The 10,490-nt window shown below is 35.8% G+C and overlaps 1 protein-coding gene across 1 annotated transcript in view; it reads right to left on the bottom strand.

Annotated features, from left to right (window-relative positions):
- Positions 1–10,490, bottom strand: part of GBE1 (glucan (1,4-alpha-), branching enzyme 1) — a 236,415-nt gene that overhangs the window by 43,376 nt on the left and 182,549 nt on the right. The gene's annotated exons all lie outside the window — the stretch shown is intronic.

The following is a 10,490-nucleotide window of genomic DNA, read 5'->3' as shown; positions in this document are numbered from 1 at the left end:
ACACACACATATATATGATAAATAATATAGAGCTATTGGAACTTTTTCCAATTTAAGCAGGTGACCTTAAATTGAACTGATTGAAAATGAACACATTTCCTTGTCTTTTACTAAAAAATGGTGTGTGACTGTAGGAAGGAAAATTAGAATTTAAAACTCTGAGCTCTTTATCTTAAACTCTGTGGCCTTTGATGTTATATTTGCTCAGGCAACTCTTGCCCTCATTTAGTTGGGGGCAGTATATATTGGCAAGGGAAAGAAGAAAAAGCGTAGATGAATATAAAAGAATTAAGTTGGAAGTAGGCTGGCAATCACCGAAGACTTTTCTCTCTATTTTAAAAATAGATTTAAACTTAAATCTATTAACTTTTATCTACTTGAGAACTATTTTCCAAGGGAATAAGAACTTTCAACAAAACCACAGTTAAAAAGAATATGACGATAAAGTCTTTATTTTATATTATACAATAAAATATTTGATTAAATGGATATGATTGAGTCAGGACTAAACTCTTACCTGTCTCTCCTAAAAGAAGAACCTGAACAGAAAACCAGACAGTTGAAGCAACAACCTTTGAGAAATGATTTTGTGATATACAGAATCTCCTATACAAAGATACATGCACACACATATACATACACACACGAGCCTTTTTCAACATTGTTTTTCTAATGGCTTTTATACCATGAAATTCATATACTATAAACCCACTATTAATCTGTTTACATACTCTGGAAAGCAAAAATCTACTGCAAATCTCATTTTTTTTTTTTGTCCTCCCATAAGAATCTGTTTTTAGCCCCCATGGGTGGTGGTATCAACCCAGTTGAAACTATGGTGATATTACCCTGGTTGTATTAGGCATGCTGATGACATCATGTTGACAGTATGTGCGCCTGCATACTCTTCTGTGTAGCAGGAAGCATAGTTTCCTACATCAGGTAGCTAAGGAACTATGAATTACACCTCTTCAAAGACAACGAAAAGGAAGCCTATCTGGTCCATGAGATAAATATGGCTTATATTTTATGCCTTGTATTTTAGACCATTCAAGCTCTCTTCAAGCGATATTAGAAATATCTAGATCTCCAAATAATGAAGTATTTGGCTAACAAGTACAGGAACTCATCACTTAACTCCTCCCAAGTTTCTTGGAAACAATAACTTGAAGCAGAGCTTGGTGCAATGAAACCAGATCTTCATGTAGCATTTTTGTTGTGGTTTGACCTTGCATAAGATTCTGTATTTCTTATCAACATTTTAAGGAGATGATACTGAAAAATGTTATTCGCCCGCCCCTCCTCCCCCCCGATGGTGCAGTGGGTTACAGCGCAGCACAAAGAAGCTTAAGCCACTTTGGCATGAGTTCGATCCCCGCATGCCCCAGAGGAGATCGACATGGCCTGGCAGACCTCTCCTGGCCCGCCCACTGCTCCCCTTAGCAGTGTACAAATATACTTCCCCACAGCAACAATTCGATATCAAGTGTAATATGAAACTTTAACTCATGACCTATATACAACAAAATACAAGATGCAAATGATTCAAAATATAGGTTCAAAAGTATGGAATACCTAGATTTTCAAACTTTTGCTTTTGCTAACACATATTTTTATGCCAGAATCATCTTTGCTTTGAATGACTGTAGTTTTGTGTGTTCATGAAGCTTAAATACCCATCACATTTGTTTTTATTAAAAGTATTCATAAAGGCCTATGAGACAATGTTGTGTAAAGTTGAAAAGCTGATTTGCACTTATTTCTCCAAAGCTACCAAATTTCTCCTCAAAAAATATAAAGTTAAAATAGTTTTGAGGTTAATAAGCCTTTCACTTGTGAATAGCTTTCTTAAATGTATTTTTAAAGATAGAGATAATATAAAGATAGAGATAATTATTATAGGTATTTCAATAATATGTTTATGCTTTAAAATTTATCCTATTACTCCTTTTTCATTTGTAATTTATGCTTCCATGGATACAACTTTCTTTAAGCAAGTTAATAATATGAAAATGTTTTCCTGAAAGATGAATCAGGTAGTTATTCTATGCTATACTATCGAATTATTTAAAATAACACATTTTCAATTGCACTTCAAATTATTCATTTTATAAACTCTAAAGGAAACTTTTCCAAATGATAGTTACTACATAAAGTGAATTTGTGCTCTATATTTTTAATACTATTTAAATTAAGTACCTAGATCATGTTTGAGTTATGAAATAAAAGAGGTTTATTCAAACTTGCACCAAAAAAATCTGTTAAATGAACCACATCGAGAAAAATAGTATTCAAACATTTGATGATTTAAGCTATAAATACTCAGTGAAAATACTTTATCCTAACAATTTGATATATAATCTTATATTGCATAATTTAGGTATTAACAGTCAAAAATGCTTCTGGTGTAAGTTAATAATTAGTGGGAGACTTGTATTTGTATGGCCCTGAAAGACAGTAACTTCATGTTCCTCATTATCTTTTGGGGAAAAAAATCTTACATACAACATTAATAAATGACTTTGACCCACTTATATGGGATATATCCAATTTATTGACTGATATGAATATTGTGGGAAAACTTTAGATCTAGAATTTTAAAGAATTCTGGTGGCAGATGACCTTGCAGTGCTATATTTAGTTGAAAGTGCTTACCCCTCAAATCCAACTTTCATGTTTTTAGTTAAGTAACATATCTAAACTCTGTATCTAACTATGTCAATCTCCAGTAAAACCCTTCAATAGCTCACCATGACCTGGCCTCTGCTTCTATCTTCACACCATTCATGTCTTAAAATATTATGTGTCTCACTCTTTCTTACCTTCCTAGAGTTTTTTTTTACTTCCTAGTAGTCACCATTCCAATGATGGATTTTCACAGGGCAAAGGGATGCTTGCAACCTAAATCCTTCTTCTACAATAAAACTTTCTTGATGCCTCACCAATTCTTCCCTTGAGCATTAGCTCAGTATTCTTTCCAGTACACACACTGCCCTATGCAGATCTTGAAGGTGACATTTATTACCTAACGCATGCCCATATGGTTTTACCAGTCCCCTGTCTGGACAGTAGGCTTCATGGACTACTGCTCAAAGCAAGCAAGCTATGACCTAGCAGTAGGTACTGAATCACTGTCAAAATAAATTAGCAAAGGAGACTAATAAGTAATTTTTTTAAAGATTGATTTATTTATGCATACAAAAATATAGGCCATGGGTATAGGGCAGGGGGCAGGTAAAGTGAGAGGATTCACCACAGACATAGTTGGGTGCAAAACAGGCAGATGTCCTGAAATACACTGCTGCAGGGAGCAGTGAGTAAGGCAGGAAAGGTGTGCTGCACCATGTGGGCAGGCTCCCAGGCTAGGGGTTGAGCTCATAGCTTCACAGGCTGAAACTTAATCCCTTTGCACCACCAGGCAGGCCTACAAATAATTTCTAAGACTGACTGCAATCTGAAATAAGTCACTTTCTTTCTTGATTTATTTCACCTATCACAACATAATTTGTATTTGGTCTGTAGTTTTCCTCTTCTAGATGGATGTCTATACTTAGATTTCTGCCAATCTTAGCATTCATTTGAGGTAAAATAGTAACATTTGCTTATAGTGGCTAGTAGTGCAGTTGGTGTTTGGAGGCAGAGTTGGGCTCAGATTCTGGCTCTTGTATAACTCTGAACAAACCAAAATGTTTCTTTTCTTCATGTCCAAGATAGTGTGGTTATTTTTAGAATAGAATAGACTGACTGCCATATTAAGACAAACCATTCAAATAATCTGTATCTTCCTAACCCTCAAGGAAAATACATGGCCAATGAAAAACTGCCTAGTCAGAAAGGGAATCTCTCTCATTTCTCTCGTTCTCATTTTCTCTCTCTCCCCCTTCCACCCATTTACCGAAGAACTTATAAAATATCTCTCTACTATTAATAAGAATTGGTGTGAACAGCTCACACCCCTGCTTTGATTTATTTTTCAGGAGGGCATTGGGGATGATGCTGAAGAAATAGACAGGTAAAGATAATCATCTAAAGTGTTAGATGCAGAGATATTCCCCTAAATTCCTAGTTTACTGTTGACTAGTTTGTCAAGAGAAAAGTTGCCAGAGCAGATTGTTTGCAGAGTTTGCACCATGATGTTCCAAGAGATGACAACCACACAGCTCACTGGCTCAGGCAATATATAATCAATCACATTTTGCTACTATGTTTATAAGTATCTTTACAGCTTGCTTGAATAACACTGGCAGAGGCTGGCATTCAGTGTTTGATCAAAAATAAAGTTGGATGAATTCTTTTTGAAATGAGGATCTGTGGGGTTTCACGGTCACAGGTAGAAGCCTATAGAAAGGACTGAGGGGTTATGCAACAGGTAACAAGAGGTACTAATCAGTACTATGTAGTAAAACTGAGATAAGAGAATCAGTGAATTTGAGAAATGATTCAACTTCCCATCCCCCCCCCTCCTTAGAAAGAGGAGCGACTTGAGAGAAAGAGGACTTTCACCTAACTGATCCACTGTACTTAGAAGTGTTTTCTTCATTTTGGATGTGTGTATATAGAAGAACTGGGCTGTAGGCCTGAGGTGCAGGAATTGAGAGGATTCACCAGAGACAGAGTGGGGAGCAGAACAGGAAGTTCCACTGAAGTACATTGCTGAAGGGAACCACAGGCAAGACAAGAGAGGTCTGCTGTGCCAAGTGGGGTAGCTTCCTGGCTGGGGATGGAGCTGTGGTTATAGAGGTGACAGCATTAAGACTTAAACCCTAGGCCACCAGGGAGGCCCCTAGAAGGATCTTCTGTGGAATACTGAAGCTCATGGTTAGGAAGTCAGGCATTGACACATTGTTTTTTCCAAGATGTTAGGCAATAAAGTGATAAAATAAATTTCTTTATTTCTAAGTAATGCATGTGCAACTATGTGTAACTCAATGATGGAGCAAGAGAAGATTACACTTGCCTCGTCTTCTAGTCTGAGGCTATGTGAAAAATGAATCCATCCAGTGGTGTATATATAATACCATATGCTATAGGATATTAAAACTATACATTGGCCCACCCTGGTGGCACAAAGGGTTAGAGCACAGCACTGCAAGCCAGCTGCAGCTGCAGTGGATTCAGTGGAAGTTTGATCCCTGACCCTGGAGGTGATTCACAGGGCGCAGAAGACCATTCCAGCCTCACCGGTTGCTCCCCTCAACAGTGTACTTCGCCAATCGGCCTGTGCTGTTTCCCACTCTGTCTCTGGTGAATCCTCTCACTGCCCCTACATCTTTGGCCTGTACCTCAGCTCTGTATGCATAAATAATTCTTAAAAAAAAAATAACTATACATTATATATGCACCAAGTATACAAATATGTACACATTATACAGCCTGTGTGTGTGTGTGTTTGTGTGTGATAACCTAAGAGTAAGAATGGAAATATTAATTTTAGAAACCACTAAGCTTTATTTACTAGAATTTATCTACACCTACTTCATTATTTTGCCAGATTAGAAAATCTGCTATGCAACCCTCAAGTTGAAATTCCTAGTTGTGATTTTCTTACTTTGAGAAGATAGGATTAAAGTGAAAATAGTGGCTTTCCATGCATGGATATTTTTGTTCTTAATGATGGCATGGTGATACCCCTTACCTGTAAGGAAGCCCAAAATCTTACTTGGTAGATTTTGCTTAAAATCCATAACATATGAAGATTAACACTGCACTGGTTAGCATGTTCTACATAGAAAACACATTTATTTTCCCAATAAGTCTCTCTAATGAAAATAAATGACTGAAGTAACAGTAATGAGAAATCTCACAACTCTCCCTATGGGATTTTACAGAACTAAACCAGAGCAAAGAGATCCTGTTTCAGATGTAATAGGCTTAAAGGCAAAGAACCAGAGATCAGTAAACCTTGCTTGAATGAAGAACAGGGAACTTCAATGGGTCTCATCCTATTGCTCTACCTCTTTATTTGAAACTACGGAAGGTCAGCCCAGTTGATAGTAAAGCAGGAGTCACTAACCTCACACCGTGAACCACCAGGGACCATCAGGGTACCTATGCCATGACCCAAGCAGGAAGAATTAGGTACAGATAGGTTCAGATGATTTCTTGTTAACCACAAAAGATTCTTTAGATTATTAGCAGACATCTAAAAGGTTTCAGGTATTGAATTTGTTCAAAGTGAGTGGACACAAGTTGTATCAGATACATTATTCAACAGGTCAAGACAAAATTTCTTTAAAATGACTCTGCTCTTAAGTTATGATCATCAGCAGGAATTTGGGGGTTCTTTTGTGAAAATTAACCTGGCAAAAAAAAAAAAAACAGTCCCAGTACTGATGAGAACATTTAAGTCAGTGGGGTGAGGGAGAAATGGGATGCAAACCTCAGCTACCTGCCTGTGACTCCAACAGTCTAGATCTGTCTTTAACCCAACCTCAAATTTGCATTTCCCTCCTCAGAGAATTCTCTGTGTTGCATCTCCACCAAATAATGTCGTTTGGGTGAAAATGTTAAGTCTACTGCAAGAGCCTCATACTCAGTGACTCTGGCTCCCATGATTGGGAGCGATGGCGGCTTCAAGATTCTGAAGGTCCCAGGTGATTAGAGCAGCACTTTCTTAACTGTTAGCACAGCATCATACTGGCTGTCACTAAATGCCAGCTGGAATTGGTTATCAGTGTGCTGCGAATCAAATCAGGGACATTACTTTTAAGTCTGTGCCATTTAAAATAGATGCTATTTGTGTCTGAGCATTTTAACAAGGCTTCAAGTCATTTACAACTGCTCACATTGAGAATTCTGCAGTTTTTCACGGCTCAGTTTTATAGACTTCTACTAGTCATGTTATGTTCAGTAAACTTGCCTCAACAAGCTAAGAGAAAATGTCAAAAATTAGCACTCCTACTGTTCAGAAAAGTGTATTTTGTCTTCCTATAACTGCTTCAATTCCGGCACTTAGCAGGAAGACATTTAAATTTTTATTGTATTCCTATCTATCAAAAAAAAGAAGAATTTACAAGTTTGACACCAAACATTCACAGATAGGATATCTGAAGTAAGATCACACATTTTTACGCTAAAATATAAAGTAGCTATCACTAAACACAGACTGATACTTCGGACCAAACACATCCAAGTTTCCCTGTGGTTTTAGGAAAAATGTAACATTTCATTAAAGAGTATTCCACAGAATTTCAAATGTCAAAATAAAATATAATCATATTGAGAAAATCCCTCAAATTTAGTAATGGAAAATTCATAACACTGCTGAGAGAGAAAATTGCCAGTTTGTAATTATGCTTCTTTCTCCACAGGTATCATTCATTATAGAAATTAGAATAACATCATGGTAATGAGATTCCTAAACAAGAAAGCAGGAAAAAAAAATAAATATGTACACATACCAGATGACCAACATTATGAACTAAAAAATAATTTGTTTCTATTGTCATGATTTTAGTTTGTTTATAAATAGAAAAATAGTTAAGAAAACTAGAAAAGGCTTTTTTGAATTATATTTATCTGTTGATAAAAGCTTCTCAATACCAACCAAGGAAAATTCCAGGGAGCAGCCCATTTTATTTTTGCTTATTTGTCATGAGACATCCATGTCCAATGGCATGAACAACCAGACTCAGCACAAACCACGATCTGGTCCATCTTCTAGCCCCTTCCTCCTACATTCTATAAGTTCTCTAGGCTGCCTGTTCTATAACCATAGAAGATTCTATGTCTTTCATATCCACTTGGAATTTTCTCTTCACTTCCTATTCTTAGAATTACCTGGGAATCTAAAATTTCAAAACACAGGCCACCTTGATCACAATATCTGTGGTGGGTTAGCAACAATCTATTATTTTTTTTTAACTATCCAGTTCATTCCAATGTGTAGACAAGTTTGAGAATCACAAGTGATTCACTATATTTCTACCTTATCTGTTATATTTTATACTTTAAACACCTTTCCTATCACAGAAACCTCCTCTTCAAACAGGCCTTACCTAAATACCAGTATGCCCTAAAGAACTGAAACTATCATATGTGATACTATGACAGTGGATACATATCAATACATATTTATTGAAACCCACAGAATATACACCAAGAAGAATGAACCCTAGTGTAAACAGTAAGCTTTAAGTGATGGTGATTTGTCAATATAGATTCTTCAATTATTAACAAATGTATAACTCAAGTGTGTGATGCTGATGGTGGAGAAGGTTGTGTATATGTGGAGGCAAGAGGTACATAAGAAATATCTGTGTCTCCTACTCAAATTTCTTAACCACCTAAAAGTGCTCTAAACAAAGTTTATTAAAACAATTCCTATAAAGAAAATAACTTACAATATTTTGGTTCATGTATGTGATACAAAGCCAAAATCTGTATCAACTTTCAGGCTAAAATATGTCTCATCACTAGGTTAATCCTTTATAGTGCTAAATTTCAATTAACTTGGGTAACAAAATATTAAATCAAATAGAAAACTGTATTATGTTCATTATATCCTAACAAAGTTAGAAAAATATATAATAAAAACACATAATTGACTTGTGTTACAATAATTGACCTTATAGAGAATTTATCCAGTTTGTTCTAAATACTGAGTGTCAGTTCAGAGTCAGAATAGAAAACTAGTCTATGTATTCCTAGGCTGTGGCTGTTGCATGAAAATTACCCTGCTTCCTCCCATAAATTATGAGCAAGATGACATGATTCTCCAAATATGCATGATATCCCCAGATCTGAAATGGGAGAAAATGAAGATGACAGGGTCCATGCAAAGTAAAATTGCAAAAAGTTACCAGATGTAAACATGTTCCAAATATGCCCCAATCATGTTGTACACATTCAGAATCTTAAGTTTTCTTTATCAGGAAAAATAACATAATACTCTGAAGTAAATAAAATAACGGAAAGAAAGATAAATTTAAGGTGGAAAGTTGGGAGAGGAGACTGTTCTCATTTTATACAGAAAACTGCTCTCATTTTATACACTTAGAGGTATATGCATATATACTCCTAGTACACCTTTTTAAAAATTCTTTCCTCTTGTTAAAATTTTCTCTGGCGAAGAACAGAGAAATTGGATCTAGAAACAAGGGATTTATCTTGGACATTGAAGGAAGGAAGGAAATAGCAGGAAAATCTACAAAGAATTCAGCTGATTCCAGATTACTTCTGACATTTCAGTTATGCATTCACATCTGTGTCATGGGCAAAATGTGTTTTATGATTACAACATGAGTTTCAGTTTCTGGATTATTGTGCTAGATGACAGTCATGAAATGTGGCCAGTTTTCTGTTGATTTAACTTCGCTAGTTCAGAATTTTTTCAACTGAGATATTTGAATCATTGATGTCTTGCGATACAGCACAAGAGTTATACGGAACATTAACATTTCAAAACAAAAGAAGTTGTATTCATTTAGTTATATTCATTTAGTGCTCCTCTCTAAAACTATAATCCTCAAGAGGAAGAGAAAAGTGCTATAGAGAACATAGTAGTCTTACTTTAGTTCAAAAACATTATGAACAAGTGAAATATGGGCGTTAACAGTTCCGAAAGGGATTCAGGTTAGTCTGCATTTGAAAATCTATATATGATGAAACTAAGGAAGATGAAGACAAATTAGGGGTGAAAACAAAACGAATACCTTTGTAAACAAAGCAGTAAGTTCTCAATTAAAAGGCTGCAGTCCCACAGAGGGGGAGAGAGCAATCGTCTATGGTAAAGCTACAAAGATACTTTGGTGTGGTGTGGTGACACATAACTGAGGAGGTCTGAACCTATTTCCTTAAATCATATACAGTATTGTAAACCAGTGTTGCCTCAGTAATAAAAACATTAAAAAAAACTACAGTTCTTACTAAAACAAATCTAAAAACTTTTAAAAATATTTTCTTAAAGTTACAGGTAACACACTTCATTATGTGAAAATAATATATGGGGTAGCTTCCTCTTTACCATTACCCAGTTGAGGACAGAGTTACAAAGAACATTCTGAAAACTTAGAGAACTTTTCAGAATAAATAACAGTGACATAGGGATCCTTTATCCCCACATCCTCACCAGCTTATTATTTACGGATTTTGTGATATAGTCTGCTCTCACAGATATGAACTGGTGTCTCATTATGGTTTTGTTTTGCATTTCCCTGACGATAGGTGATGATGAGCCTTTATTTCATTTTATTTTATTTTCCATGTCTGTTGAAAAGCACATTTGTTTTCACTAAACTTACCAACTAATGAAGGATCTCTAAGTTGATTTCCTTGCCCCCCCCCTTTTCTTTCTCAATAAATTGGAACTAACTATGCAGTTCAAAAAATAAAAGTGTAATGTCTCGGGAAGATGGCGGCAGAATAAAGACACCGAGATCACCGCTTCCAAGCCTGCATAGGAATTGAGGACTGAAAACGGACTATAGACTCACTTACTACAAGTTTTAACCCAAACGAAAACACTCTGGACTCACTAGAAGGTAGATAAC

Source organism: Condylura cristata, unplaced genomic scaffold, assembly GCF_000260355.1.
Source record: "Condylura cristata isolate star-nosed mole 26May11 unplaced genomic scaffold, ConCri1.0 scaffold00003, whole genome shotgun sequence".
In the NCBI taxonomy this organism is placed as follows: Eukaryota; Metazoa; Chordata; class Mammalia; order Eulipotyphla; family Talpidae; genus Condylura; species Condylura cristata.
This window is presented reverse-complemented; position numbering and strand designations above follow the sequence as displayed.